This window comes from Chiloscyllium plagiosum, unplaced genomic scaffold, assembly GCF_037043375.1.
Source record: "Chiloscyllium plagiosum isolate Xiang-an unplaced genomic scaffold, Cpla_swu_hap1 HiC_scaffold_33, whole genome shotgun sequence".
NCBI classification, from domain to species: domain Eukaryota; kingdom Metazoa; phylum Chordata; class Chondrichthyes; order Orectolobiformes; family Hemiscylliidae; genus Chiloscyllium; species Chiloscyllium plagiosum.
The window spans coordinates 31,450,943-31,466,796 of NW_028270171.1; the positions used below are offsets into that span (position 1 = coordinate 31,450,943).

Here is a 15,854-nt window from a genome sequence, read left to right on the forward strand (position 1 = left end):
GATTGCAGGTCAAGAGGGCGGTGCTGAATCCGGGGGTTGGGACTGAGATAAGGTGGGGGGAGGGGAAATGAGGATGTAGATTTCTCCAGCTTCCTCATTTCCCGCCCCCACCTCATCTCAGTCCCAACCCCTGGATTCAGCACCGCCCTCTTGACCTGCAGTCTTCTTCCAGACCTCTCCGTCCCCACCCCCTCTCCTCCTTCCACCTATCGTATTCCCAGCACCCCTCCCCCAAATTCCCTCCCCCTTACCTTTTATCTCAGCCCGCTTGGCACACCAGACTCATTCCTGAAGAAGGGCTTATGCCCGGATCATTGATTCTCCTGCTCCTCGGATGCTGCCTGGCCTGCTGTGTTTTTCCAGCACATTTTTCAACTCTGGTCGCCAGCATCTGCAGTCCTTACTTTCTCCTGCCCATCCCTGAGCCATGTTTCTATAATTGCTATGATATCCCAGTCCCATGTTCCTAACCATGCCCGGAGTTCATCTGACATCCCTGTTAGGCCCCTTGCATTGAAATAAATGTAGTTTAATTTATTAGTCCTACCTTGTCCCTGCCTGCCGACTGTTTGACTTGCTTCTGTTGTCAACTGTACCAGTCTCAGATTGATCTCTTTCCTCACTATCTCCCTGGGTCCCACACCACCCCCCACCTTACTAGTTTAAATCCTCCCGAGCAGGTCTCGCAAATCTCCCTGCCAGTATATCAGTCTCCTTCCAATTGTGGTGCAATCCGTCCTTCTTGTACAGGTCACTTCTACCCCAAAAGAAATTCTAATGATCTAAAAATGTGAATCCTTCTCCCATACACCAGCTCCTCAGCCATGCATTCATCTGCTCTATCCTCCTATTCCTGTCCTCACTAGCTCATAGCACTTGGAGTAATCCAGATATTACTACCCTTGAGGACCTCCTTTTTAAATTCCTGCCTAACTCTCTAATCTCCCTTCAGAATCACAACCTTTTCTCTTCCTATAATTGTTGGTTCCAATGTGGACAATGACCTCTTGCTGGCCCCTCTCCTCCGTGAGAACATTCTGCACCCTCAGACATCCTTGATCCTGGCACCAGGGAAGCAACACCCCATTCTGCTTTTTTGCTGCTGGCCACAGAAACGTCTGTCTGTACCTCGGACTACAGAATCCCCGAACACAATTGATCTCTTGGAAGCCGACGTACCCCTCGTTGCATTACAGCCAGTCTCAATACCAGAAACTTGGCTGTTCGTGCTACGTTCTCCTGAGAATCCATCACCCCCTACATTTTCCAAAACAGCATATCTGTTTGAAATGGGTATATGCACAAAAGACTCCTGCCCTAGGTGCCCACCTCTCTTACCTTTCCTGGAGTTAACCCATCTATGTGACTGTATCGGAGACTTTTTCCCCTTCCTCTAACTGCCATCCATCACATACTGTTGCTGTTGCAAATTCCTCATCGCTTCTATCTGTCTCTCCAACCGATCCATTCGATCTGATAAGATTCGCATCCAACAGCTTTGATGGCAGATATATTCCGCAGTAACCCTTAAACTCTCTTTAAACTCCCACATCTGACAAGAAGTACATATCACTGTACTAAAGGCCATTTTTGCTCCTTCACAATCTACAGACTCAGAAAATAACACCATCCTATTCCTCTACAAAACACTGCCCAGGTTAAATTAATAGTTATGGCTTGTATTTTAAGTTTAATCAAGAGATATATCTCCAAAAACATATAATCAAGAAAGAACCCACTCTACTCACTGCTGCAGCCTTTCTATTGGACACACTTAAAACAATGATTAACTTATCTGATTCTGTTTGGGCGAAGTTCACAACACAGATTCATCCTAGATTAATTATGAAATTCACTGTTTGTTAATTTTCCCAGACGCACTCCGATGTCCAGCAATACATGAATTTAAAACAGCAAAGGCAGTAACTATGCAGATTCTCTCTCTCCCCTGCACTGTCCTCACCATGTGCTTCCTTTGTCTGTTTATCTCCCTTTTAAAACTGCTGTTGTTCTATTTGTTCTGCTGTGCCCATGTGTAGCACCTCTCCTTAACAGTAGATCTCCTCTTTATAGGCAGCTATTGGTCCAGAGGAATTCATCCAAAAACCCTCATTGTCTCAAAGTGCACTTTCTAAAGGCTTGAGAATACAAAATGTTTCCACTTAAGTATTGTAAGTCTACAGTCTAGACTAATCTATTTTAAGATGCAAATTTGTGATTCAACTGCATATGGCAATGATGAATCACCAAAAAATTCTGACCATTCGAAGGTGCACCCTCTCCTTTAGAAATGTTTTAAGAGGGTTGCTTAGAGACAAGAAGAAAAAAATTCATCATGCTTTGGCCTTGGGCAAAATTGGCAAATATTTTCTGACAACAATGCCCTACAACATAGCAATAACCTTCATAACAATTTATACTTGCTTGGAGGTGGGTTCGCGCTCAGGCCATCATTACTTTGTCACTGAATTAAGCCAAGCTTCAATTGTATTTTAAACGAGCAAGTTAATACTGTGTTCCATAGACCAGTCCACCTCAAGCCAATTATCCCAAAAGAGCAAGCCTGTCTAACCGAGCAACTTCCACTGCCCTGACAAGGACTTAGCATTAATAACATGTTGCAAAAGATTTGCACCTTGCCAACTCAACACCCCGGCCGCACTCAGGGACCGATCAGAAGAAATGTGGAAGCAGGAGCTGCTTTTTAAGTTTCCCACTATCTCAATTTACAACACAATCATCTATTTTCTCAAGTTTATTTTCATGAATCCGTGCTTCATGTGAAAACTGGCTCAAAGACCTAGTTGTAGTAAAGTGAACAACGGACTTTTACAGGGATCTGTTCAGGTGCGGTGGTTTTCTATATTTACAACAAGTGATCATCCAAAACTGCATCTCACATGTTCATACATGATTTGGAGGAACCAGTGTTGGACTGGGGTGGACAAAATTAAAAAACATACAAATCAGGTTACAGTCCAACAGGTTTATTTGGAAGCACCAGCTTTCAAAGCACTGCTCCTTCATCAGGTGGTTGTGAAGCAGGATCATAAGACCCAGAGTTTATAGCAAAAGATTACAGGGCCATTCAATATATCATTTCAGCTGCATATTATATGAGCAGCTACAGGCTAAGAATCACCTCTTTCCTATTTCTAACAATGTCATTGGTTCTACATGGACCACGACCACTGGACGTTCTCCCACTGCAAGTTCTAAAGTAGATATCCTGAACCTTGACACTGGGCCACACAGCCTCTTGCTGTGGTTGCAGAAAACTGTTTCTCTCACTGACTCTATTGCCCTCTACTACATTACATTCCTAATAACACTCTGTTGGCCCCCCCGCCCCACACACACACACACACACCTTAAATGGCACCCAATAGCATAATGTCATGGTCATCCACCTTCTAGTTCATAGCTTTCATTCACAAAAAGTGTAAAAACCTCAAAGCTGTTGGACAATTGCAAGGGCTAATGTTCCTCCATCTCTGGTATTCCCTAATGTGTACCTCTCATTGTCACACACTCTTGCCTTGGACCAAACCAGAAGAGCCTGTCTTAAAGGTTATGACCATGTCTGGAGCGCCCAGGTAATGTTCCCATCTCCCAGATATGTCGCAATGTCCTAAGCACATCTACAGCTCAATGATTCTCAGTCGAAGTTGCACCAGTAACAGGCACTTTCTACAGATGTGCGCGCCTTGGATCACACATATCCATGAGCTCCCACATTCAGTAGCCCCAAATACTGCTGACATGCCATCTTCATTTATTCAGTAAAATATTTAATCAATGTCACTAGCCCTGCCTGAACTTATATTCTTAGTATTTCAACAAATTTACATATTAAAATAAACAGAAAATACTAAATATTCTATAAGCTTTACTGCAAGTAGACCAGAATATCACTCATAAAAACTTAAAATAATACGTTACTCCAGTTTTGAAAGCAAAAGGATAAAAATACTCAACCACTTTGTATGTGATGTGTGTGTTACATTGGAGACTGAAAAGGTGGGAAATGGCCTGTTACTCTCTCTGCACCAAATTGTACAAATGAAATTCCCAACTACATACTCAATCTATACCTCACTCAGACCTATCTGATCTAGTCTCCATTTGTTCCCTTTCTCCATTGGAAAAACAGAACCAGCCACTTCACCCACAAGTTTCATACATGAGGGCTCTTCTAGGATATGCAGCCAAGATACCTTGCAAACTCAATTAAGCAAAATCTCTTTTTAAAAAAAAGGATTATAGCATGAAACCAAACAAGTCACCATTGTTTTTTTTGACAAAACCCTTCAAATCCACCTCATCCTGACTTGGAACTGTACCTACATTCCTCGAGTGTCATGGAGTCAAAATCCTGGAATTCCCTCCCAAACAGCACTGTGGATGCACCAACACCAACTGCAGCGGTTCAGAAAGATAGCTCATCACCACCTTTTCAAGGGCAATTAGGGAATGGTGATTATTACTGCCCAGACAGCAACACCCAAATTCCATGAACAAAAGAAATGAAAATGGTGTTGCACTAGATGTACATATTTCATTCAAAGGCAGAAGTAAAGCGGAGTTACTCCTTCACCAAGAAACTACCAGCTAATGAAAAATTAGCCAAACTTCCTCCATTTGTTCAATGGTGAAGTTAATTGATTGCAAGCAGTGATGTATAATTTAGACAGGTTTTTCTGGTTTTCACCAATTTGTTTGCCTGCAATAGTAGACTTCTTCCTTCAGCCACTGCATGAGTTTACTATTAAGCTGAAAACTGAAATGCTGGGAATCTAAAATAACAATAAGTGTTCAATCAGTAGGTTTGGTAGCAAGAAACAGAGATAACGTTTCAGGTCAACCTTTCAAAGATCAGTTGACTTGAAACATTAACAGAGGGTTCAATGTTCTGTATGTTCAGGATACAATAGCCAAATAAAACAGAGGCAGCATTTACAACTGTATCTTCAAATCAATCTCCTGAGGAGACAGCATTTTCCTATTCATACAAGCTTCTAATCGATTCACAGTCAAGTAATCATGTTCAGCTCTGACCTTACTGGCTGTAAAGGTTGGTCAGCTGGAATAGTCAATCTATTTTGCCCTGACATATGGAGATGCCATAGAATTGTCATTAACTGCCACTTCATTCTCAGAAATCACAGAATGGCTGACATGGAAAAGAACAAATATCACACTACTGAGATCCAGGCTGACAAACTGGAAAAGATTTACTCTCCACCTATCTTCCACTATGGCTGACCTGGCACACTAGGGTAACAGGGGTCCCTCAAGTGTCTGATGCACCTACACAATGACCATAAGGCAAGGCTTCAGCAGCTAACATCAATGGAGGCCAGTGGGGCAGGTAAGTGTGCACCACCCATGCAAAGATGTGGAATGTCTCAGAGAAAATCAAGCACCTATTACCACAACTCCCTGCCACAAAGGCATCATTTCCATCTCTTACAGATCTTTCTGTGCCAATAATATACCAGATGACAAAGTTTTTTTTTTAAACTTTTTTAAAAATTCCTTCCTCCGCATTTTTCTTAAGCAGAGGGCAGTTCTACGATTAAGTCTTGTGCCAAAGCTGCTGAAAAGCAAATCTTGGTTCAGGATGAGACCAAGAGACCAGGCCAAAGAAACTAACATCAACAGCAGCCTTTCCACCAACAGACTGGCGAAAGTCAGCAAATTCTACCTGAATCAGGAAATCCTTGTTCCATATAACACAGTAACACTACTAATTTACCATGTATTTACATATGCACTTACTGCATCTCCCTGGGTGAAAATACACACACTGTCACAACACAATAAAATGTACTATAAAACCACCGAAGGAAGGAAGACTGAGAATTAAACCAAAACATTTCAGTTGTTTTCTGACCTAGCACTGACTGTGAGTAAAACTACACAATCAATAAGACCACAGTCCATCTAGAGATTGTCCATTTTAATAGGTACTTGACCCATGATAAAAGGGTTCTGTACAAAGAGCTTGGATTACTGCCTGAGAACTAGGAATTCAATGCATTGTGAAAGCCGTAAAAAGATCAGAAATTATACATGCCTCTCTTATGTCTCCAAATTTGCTGAAGGGATGTGAGGATTATTCTCAATGCTGAGGCCATTACACTGAGAAAGAAGCGGAGCCAGAACTCAGTTGCAGGGCCATCCCAAAGCTAGGACCCATCACACCTACATTGTCTTGGGGAAATCAGAGTTAGGAAATCATCTGTATAATGATTCCCCAGGATTAGAGTATTAGCATTTGCATTATCTCAGAGGATGATCTCATCCTACCATTGTACCTGGGATAACATGTGACAGAGTGACTGGGATTTGTCTTGAGTGGCATGTGACTGTGGGGAAGTGGCCAGAGTATCTGTCAGCATGACCAAATGACCTATATAAAGGGGATGTGTTTTCTTTGTTCAGGGCCTCACTTTGACTCAACCTCACATGCCAGCGAGGGGGGTCAAAGGGGGTCACCTAGCTTGTACAATCTTTATTAAACTTTAACTGTTTGCAGAAGTCGGTGTGTGCAAATTGCATCTCATGTGTGAAACCTCGGGAAAGAACCTAACAGAGGTGATGCTAGAACTGCATAAAATGTTGGTTAGGCTACAGCTAGAATATTGGTATGCTGTTCTAGAATCCAGGGATGGGATTGCACTCAAGAGGGTGGAAAGGAAGTTTACCAGGATGTTGCCTGGGCTGGAAAGTTTTAGTTATGAAGAGAGGTTGGATAGATTGAGGTTGCATTGCTTGGAGCAATGGATACTGAGAGGGTTACAAAGATTGAGATATGTAAAATTATCAGGGACAGAGTAGACAGGAAGAAACATTTCCCCTTGATGGAGGAATCAATGACCAGTGGACTTAAGGTAAGGGGCAGGAGGTCTGAAGGGATGGGAGGAAAACATTTTCACCCAGAATGTGGTGGGAGTGTTGAACTAACTGCCTACAAGAGCAATAGAAGCAGAAACCCTCGTTGTGCATTTGCGATGTCAATCCATTCAAGACTAATAGTTAGGTGCTTGTTTTGGATTGGTGCAGGCTTGATTGGCAAAAGGCCTTTTTCTACAATGCAGACCTCTATGACTATGTGCACTTGTGATGCCAATGCATTCAGAACATGGGCCAATGGAAAATGGATTAGAATGGTTAGATTGGTCATATCTGCTGAGCCTCCCCAGCACTTTGTTTTTGTTTCAGATTTCCAGCACCTGCTGTTCTCACTTTTAAAATAGCTAGGTTCTGGTTTTTCACCAGTGCAGACTTGAAAGGTTGAATGGTCTTTTTCGATGCTGCAAAGCTCAATGATGCTATTATTATGAAACTCCATTCCATTTTAAATTTGGTCAATATCGCATTCCTTGGCTATGAGATCAAATCCATTAACCCGCATTTGTGCCGTTAATTTGTTCATTTTGTTCCAAATACTACAAACAATCAAGTAAAGAGTCATTAATTTTGCCTTAATACCATTTTACTCCTTTGATACTATATAGTTCTGTTATTCTATATTTGTAGGCTCTGTCCTTTCCCATTGCACTCAGAGTATCATCATTCCAACAGCTACCTAGTTACGCTGACACACCCTTTCATTTTCTAAGCTTACATCACTCTCTCCCAAATTCTTTCCCCTTCTAATTGTCAGTATCTTGGAGGAGGATGGCCAGAAAGGGATTCATGATATGGCAGTGGTCTAACCTGGCAGCAGAGCCAAGGACTCCTGGTTGCAGCAGGCCCAGAATGGGGACTCCTGGCATTAGTAAGGTGGTGGCTGCAGTGGTGCCAATGTGGTATGCCTGGAGTGGTGACTCCTGGTGTCGAGGTGGCAGCAGAGTCAGGGACTCCTGGTTGCAGTCACAGTAGGTCAGGAGTGGTGACTCCTGGTTATCAAGGAGGCAGAATGGAGCCTGGTTGAAGGGTGAGGGACTCTCTGGCAGCGAGGTGCGCCCAGTGGCAAAGAGATGGCACCTAAAGAGTGGCAACTCCTATGATGGTGGTACAATGCAGATGACAGTGGGACGATGGAGGAGGGGTGGCGGCACAACTGTCATGTCACTGGTGACCTAACTCAGGACTCATGGGTGAAGATAGTGGAACAAAGATATACAACTGAAAGAGTCTCTTTTTATTCTTAAAGTATTCAAAATGGCGGCAGATTGTGGCGATGTGACAAATCATTCAAAGTTAGTTTAAAACCCTCTCCCCAGCTCCAGTTATTTTTTTTGCCAGCACATTGGTCCCAGCACGGTTGAAGTGAAGTCCACCCTGCTCCAACAGAGCAATCCTCTTCTACCCTAATACTGGTGCCAGTACAGTTACCCCAGTATTGATGTTATTCCACTCATTACAAGCTCTGAGCCATACATGTAACTCCTTGACTTTATTTACTGTGTGTCAGTTTGCCTGTGTTTCAGGTAGTAATCCAGAGGTTATTACCTTGATGGTTCAGCTGCTTTAATTTAGCTCCTAATTGTTTAAATGTTTTCAGCCGAACCTCCTTTCTAGTCCACACATTGTCACTGATACCAATGTTGGAACCTCCCCTCCCAACAGAAGCAGGCAACAAATCTTCAAGATTCCCACTCATGGTTGCAAACAGCTGTATCTGGTCCCCTTTTATATTTTGCCCAACCATTACTACAATTTCTATTTCCTCCAGCCATTTCAATAGCTCTCTATACCAAGGTGTTGTGTTCAGTTTGCTGCTCCTCCCTGCAATCCACACTCTTGCAAGACAATTACACAAGTTGAAACTCCACAATTGCAATTTCCCCCTTTCACACCTGCAGTCACATCCTCACTTGTCCCTGAAAACCATCCAATTTTGAATTACCAAGTCTGAGAGGTGTGACAACCTGATGGAGCAAAGTGCCCAGTTATGTTCCTTTTCCCTGATGTAATATCGACAGCTTGAATTCCAGCTCCTTGGGCTGCAGACACTACTTCTGAGGAAGGGTCACTGGACCCAAAACGGTAACTCTGATTTCTCTCCACAGATGCTAAGCTCTTCCAGCAATTTCTGTTTTTCTTACTATAAATGTGTTTGCTCTGGATCACCTTGGTCTCCGCCAGTTTCCACATGCTGAAGCAGCATCAGATCACCTGTCCAACCATCTCAATCATATTGACTTAATCTATAAATTAATAATTCCAAATTCCTGATGTTCAAACATCCATACTAAACTAAACTAATATTTACTCAGGTATTTTTAGGAAAAGAGAAGAAAAACATTGGAAATCTAAAGATCTTATTTTACTTTAAAGACTAAAAATCTTTAGTCTTTAGACTAAAGACTCATCTTCCTCACTAATCAGTTTCTTTCCTTGCACAAACATCATGCTGTGATTCACAATGGTATTCTGTCACTGGTTACACTGCAGTTCAGCCTTTCAACCCACGCCTTTCAACTTCTCCCACATCTCCTTGCAGTAAGTGTTAAATAAAATACCTCTTTCCCCTTTGAACATAATTTCTTGTTCACTCACTTAGCCTATTCTCACTCCACTGAAGTTTCCTTCACACTGACCAATTTTGTTAAAGACAAAGGCTCATGAACGTCATCCGGGGAACAAAATCTGCTGTTCTTACCCACTGTGGGCTACACATGACTCCAGATCCACAGCAACGTACTTGACTCTTAAAAGCCCTTGAAAAAGGCTGAGCAAGCTGCTGACGTGAGTGTGAGTGAGAACCTTGACATCAAGGTCACATTTGATAACAAGCAAAACTGGAACCAATGGGAATCAGAAGCTCTTGACTGGTTGAAGTCATACCTTGCACGAAGGAGGATGGTTGTGGTTACTGGACATTAGTCATCTCAACTCCAGGACATCTCTGCAGGAGCTCCGCAGAGTAGCATCCTAGGCCTAACCATCTTCAGCTGGTTCATTAATGATCTTCCCTCCATAAGGTCAGAAGCGGGATTTTCGTTAATGATTACACCATGTTCAGCACTATTTGTGACTCCTCGGATGCTGAAGCTTTCAATGTACAAATACAAGACCTGAACAACATCAAGACCTGGACTGAAAAGTGGCAAATAACATTGACAATGCACAAATACCAGAAAGGAACAATCTAATCACCACCCCTTCACATTCAGTGGTACTACTATCATTGAATTTTCTACTATCATGTCTTCAGTATTACCATTGATCAGAAACTGAATTGGACTCACCATATACAGAACATAGAACATCACAGCGCAGTACAGGCCCTCGATGTTGCGCCAACCTATGGGACCAATCTGAAGCGTATAATCCTACACTATTCCATTTTCATCCATGCGTTTATCCAATGATCATTTAAATGCCCTTAAAGCTGGCGAGTCTACTACAATTGCAGCCCCTACTACTGAGTAAAGAAACTACCTCAGACATTTGTCCTATATTTTTCACCCCCCAATTTAAAGCTATATCCCTTCATGCTAGCCATCACCATCTGAGGTAAAAGGCTCTCACTGTCCATCCTATCTAACCAACTGATTATCTTTCTGTCTCAATTAAGTCACCTCTCAACTTTCTTCTCTTTAGTGAAAACAGCCTCAAGTCCCTCAGCCTTTCCTCATGAGACCTTCCCTCCATACCAGGCAACATCCCAGTAAATCTCTTCTGAACCCATTCGAAAGCTTCCATATTCTTCCTATAATGCAGTGACCAGAACTATATGCAATATTTCAAGTGTGATGCATGCAAGTTTTGTACAGCTGCAACATGACCTTGTGCTCCGAAATTCAGTCCCTCTACCAATAAAAGCTAACACACCGTATACATTTTTAACAACCTTATCAATCTGGGTGGCATATAAATACTACAGTTACAAGAGCAGGTCACACGCTAGGAATACTGCAACTAAGTAACTCACCTCCTGACTGCCCAAAACATACCCACCATTTACAAGGCAGAAATCAGGAGCGTAATGAATCTATGACCATAGAGCAATCTACAATCAGGGAAAGTTAGATATAACATGTTGCGCAATACAAGGCATCATTGCTGAAAATGCAAATGAATACATTTCCATTGGTCAACAACTCAGAAAGGGACATTCAACATGTGGTGAAATCAAATAACCTCTGCAAGTAAAAGCTTTTATATGCACCATGGTATTGAAAGTGAAATGTAACAGGACGAAGCTATTTCTCCTTTCGACAATAGCAAACAGAAGGAATAGGAACCAAAATCTAAGGCACTGTCAGGAAGTCAACATTAGGTTCAAGGCAAAGTGGTAGAGGTTTGACTGGATTGGAATGCAGGGTGGGGCAGGTAGCAATACATTATGAAATTAATGCAGCACACATCTCCCAGCTGTCAAATCCATAATGCAAACATAGTGACATGTCAAAAATTACATCAGCTATTTCCCAATTTTTGCTCAATTATTAATGCTGTTAGCATACTTAATTGTAAAGATTAACATAATGAAGCCTCTCCACATTTTTGTAGAAAACACACATGAAGGTAGCAGTTAAAATTTATAGGACAGGTCCTCTGTAAACAATCTGACATGTTCCCATACTGATTTTGAACTAGAAGGCTGCTCAATGATTTGGCCAAGTACTGGGAAGTTGTAGCAAAGCAAGGTCAAAAGCCAAAGAGTCTATGAAACCAAATGGCAGTTTGCTATCATGGAAGATGATCATTTAGGCTATGGTAGTCAACACTTTGTTAGGAAATGCCTGGCTGTGCTCAGAGTAGCTCAATTTAATTATGAAGATTATACTTAAAAACATGACATTCCTTACTCTACTTACACAGCCAATTGAAATAAATATTTAGATTAGATCAGATTAGGATTACTTACAGTGTGGAAACAGGCCCTTCGGCCCAACAAGTCCACACTGACCCGCCGAAGCGCAACCCACCCATACATTTACCCCTTACCTAACACTATGGGCAATTTTAGCATGGCCAATTCACCTTACCTGCACATCTTTGGACTGTGGGAGGAAACTGGAGGAAACCCATGCAGACACGGGGAGGACGTGCAAACTCCACACAGTCAGTCGCCTGAGGCGGGAATTGAACCCGGGTCTCTGGCGCTGTGAGGCAGCAGTGCTAACCACTGTGCCGCCCAAATATCCCTCAAAGATCACTAAAACCATTTCATCAGATACAGAGATGTGAAATTTGTATGAGATACTGTAAGAGATAAATAAGGGAGACTGTAAAATGAATGCGGTCTATAGACCAAGAACTCAGAAGTGGAGTCCGTCATTCAGCCCTCAAGCCTGCTCCACCACTCATGGCTGAGCTGATATTCCTCACATCTACTTTCGTGCCTTTTCCCCATAACCCTTGATTCACTTACTAATCAAACATCTTATCTATCTCAGCCTCGAGGACTCTGTGACAAAGAGTTCCAAAGACTTTCAATACTCAGAAAATATCTCCTCAAATCAGTCCTTTATGCTGAGACTATGCCCCGTGTTCCTAGATTCTACTATGAGGGAAAACATCCTCTCAGCACTCAACCTGTTAAGCTCCTTAAGAATGTTTCAATGAAATCAAATTCTTCCATACCATGGATCATCCTTGTGATCCTTCCTGAACTGCTTCCAATGACATAATTGTTTTTCTTAAATAAGGGGATCAAAACCAATCAAACTATTCCTGCCTGTACAGATGCAACAAGATTTCCCAATTCTTAAAATCTCCAACTCCTCCAATGCAAATTGGCATTCTCGATTACCTGCTGCACCTGTGTGCTCGTTTTAGGTGTTTGGTGCACAAATACTCTAACCCCTTGTGTTGCTGCTTTCTGCCACTTTTCTCCATTGAAATAATATTTTGCTTTTTTGTTCTCTCTTTTGCCAGCTTTCTGCCCACTTTCTTAACATTTCAATATGTCTCTTAACTGTTTTCATCCATTTTGCAACCTGCCTTTCCAACTATTTTTGTGTTGTCTGCAAATTTGGCTAAAGCACATTCGCTTCTTCCATAATATATGTACAATAATTAAATACCGTGAACACTTCCAGTCGCAGCATTGATTCCTGTCTATAGAAACCTGAATTTTAGTGGATTGAAGATACCCGAAATCTTCATGGTCACTCGAAATGGATGGCCACAAAGTGTGTCAACAAGCTGAAACAAATTTCGAATCAGTCAGGAAATCAAGGGTAACAGACTCAGATGTACAGAACGGAATTAGACCCTTTGGTCCAATTCATTCATGCTAACAAGATATCTTAAAGAAATCTAGTCCCGTTTGCCAGCATTTGGTCCATATCCCACTAATCCTTTCTGATTCATATACCCATCCAGGTGCCTTTTAAACTGTACCAGCCTCCATCACTCCCTCTGGCAGCTCACTCCATACACTCACTACCTTCTGCATGAAAACGTTGCCCTTAGGTTCTTTCATATCTTTCTCCTCTCATCTTAAACCTATGCCCTCTAGTTTTGGACTCCCCTACCTGGGGCAAAAAAACCTTTGTCTATTTACCCTATCCATGCCCCTCATAATTTTACAAACCTCTATAAGGTCACTCCTCAGCCTCTGATGCTCCAGGGAAAGTAGCTCCAGCCTATTCAGCCTCTTCCTATAGCTCAAACCCTCCAACTCTAGTAAAATCCTTGTATATATCTTTTCTGAACCTTTTGAAATTTCACAACATCCTTTCCATAGCAGGAAGACCAGAACTAAATGCAATATTCCAAAAGTGGCTTAACCAATGTCCCATATTGCTGCAACATGGCCTCCCAACTCCTATACTCAATGATCTGACCAATAGAGGAAAGCATATTAAAGGAAAGCATATATGGGCAGCACGGTGGCACAGTGGTTAGCACTGCTGCCTCACAGCGCCAGAGACCCGGAGGCGACTCTGTGTGGAATTTGCACATTCGGCCTGTGTCTGTGGGGGTTTCCTCCGGGTGTTCCGGTTTCCTCCCACAGTCCAAAAATGTGCAGGTTAGGTGGATTGGCCATGGTAAATTGCCCGTAGTGTTAGATGAAGGGGTAAATGTAGTGGAATGGGTCCGGGGGGGTTACGCTTCGGAGGGTCGGTGTGGACTTGTTGGGCCGAAGGGCCTGTTTCCACACTGTAAGTAATCTAATCTAAATGCCTTCTTCACTATCTACCTGCGACTCCACTTTCAAGGAACTATAAACCTGCACTCCAAGATCTCTTTGTTCAGTAACACTCCCTAGGACCTTACCATTCAGTGTATAAGTCCTGCTCTGATTTGTTTTCTCAAAATGCAGCACCTCACATTTATCTAAATTAAACTCCACCTGTCACTCCTCAGCCCATTGGCACATCTGATCAAGATCTTGTTATACTCTGAGGTAACCTTCTTCGTTGTCCACTAAACTTCCAATTTTGATGTCAACTGTAAATTTACTAACCATACCTCCTATGTTTGCATCCAAATCATTTATATAAATGAGGAAAAGTAGAGGTCCCAGCACCAATCTTTGTGGCACACCGCTGGTCACAGGCCTCCAGTCTGAAAAGTAATCCTCCACCACCACCCTCTGTCTTCTACCTTCGAGCCAGTTCTATATCCAAATGGCTAACTCTCCCTATATTCCACATGATCTAACCAGTCTACCATGATCTAACCTTGTCGAATGCCTTAATGAAGTCCATATAGATCATGTCCACCACTTTGCCCTCTTCATAACTTCTTCAAAATACTCAATTAAGTCAGTGAGGCACAGCTTCCCACACACACAAAACCATGTTGACTGACCCTAATCAGTCCTTGCCTTTCCAATTACATGTCAGTCCTGTCCCTCAGGATTCCCTCAAACAATGTACCCACCACCGATGTCAAGCTCAGCGGTCTATAGCTCCCTGCCTTTTCCTTACCATCTTTCTTAAAGGGTGGCACCATGTTAGCGGTGTAAGAGACAGATCTCAGACCTGGGGGGTAGGGGGGGGGGCACAGATCCCACACCTGAGGGGGGGGGGGGGGGGGGGGGGGGGAAGACAGACCTCAGACCTGGGAGTAGGGGGGACACAGACCCCACACCTGAGGGAGGGGGGGGGGGGGGAAGAGACAGACCTCAGACCTGGGGGTAGGGGGGACACAGACCCCACGCCTGGGTGGGGGGGGGGGGGGGGGAAGAGACAGACCTCAGACCTGGGGGTAGGGGGGACACAGACCCCACGCCTGGGTGGGGGGGGGGGGGGGGAAGAGACAGATCTCAGACCTGGGGGAGTGGGGGACACAGACCCCACGCCTGGGGGAGTGGGGGTGGGGGACACAGACCCCACGCCTGGGGGAGTGGGGGTGGGGGACACAGACCCCACGCCTGGGGGGGTGGGGGACACAGACCCCACGCCTGGGGGAGTGGGGGTGGGGGACACAGACCCCACGCCTGGGGGAGTGGGGGGGGTGGGGGACACAGACCCCACGCCGGAGCGCGGTTGCGGATAGGTTTGAAAGGTCTCCTGTACCTGTCTGTCGGTTCCCTCCATCACCATCTCAGTGACTCACGGGCGACCAGCAGCTGCTCCCTCGCTCACGGTTTTCCCGACACGTCACTAATTCCACCGGAAGTAATTCCATGGCACCGGAAATTCGCCTTCGACCTGGACGCGAATTCCCATCGATCCCGCCCTCAAGGAATAATCTCAAAACAAACGCGAATAAATTTGGGGAGAAAACCGGCAAATTGGGAAGAAACACCAATAAACAACTGCTCCTTTAATCGGAATGGCCGCGAACAGCCACAGATTGGTGAATAAAGTGGAGATAAAGCTGCCCAGGAGCACTGACCAACTCAAAAATCAAATAAAAGTCATAAAGTGGAATAATTTCCCCAAAACTGAGACGAAGTGCTCAGAAAGTGAATAAAGAGTGTCATTTCATCT

The 15,854-nt window shown here is 43.6% G+C and overlaps 1 protein-coding gene across 1 annotated transcript in view; it reads right to left on the minus strand.

The window, feature by feature from the left end:
* sgsm3 (small G protein signaling modulator 3) overlaps positions 1–15,628 on the minus strand; it is a 191,309-nt gene extending 175,681 nt beyond the window's left edge. Inside the window, exon 1 of the mRNA XM_043680029.2 lies at positions 15,438–15,628. The gene's annotated coding sequence lies outside the window, so the exon portion shown is untranslated. The remainder of the gene's footprint in view (positions 1–15,437) is intronic.
* Positions 15,629–15,854: the final 226 nt, after the last annotated feature.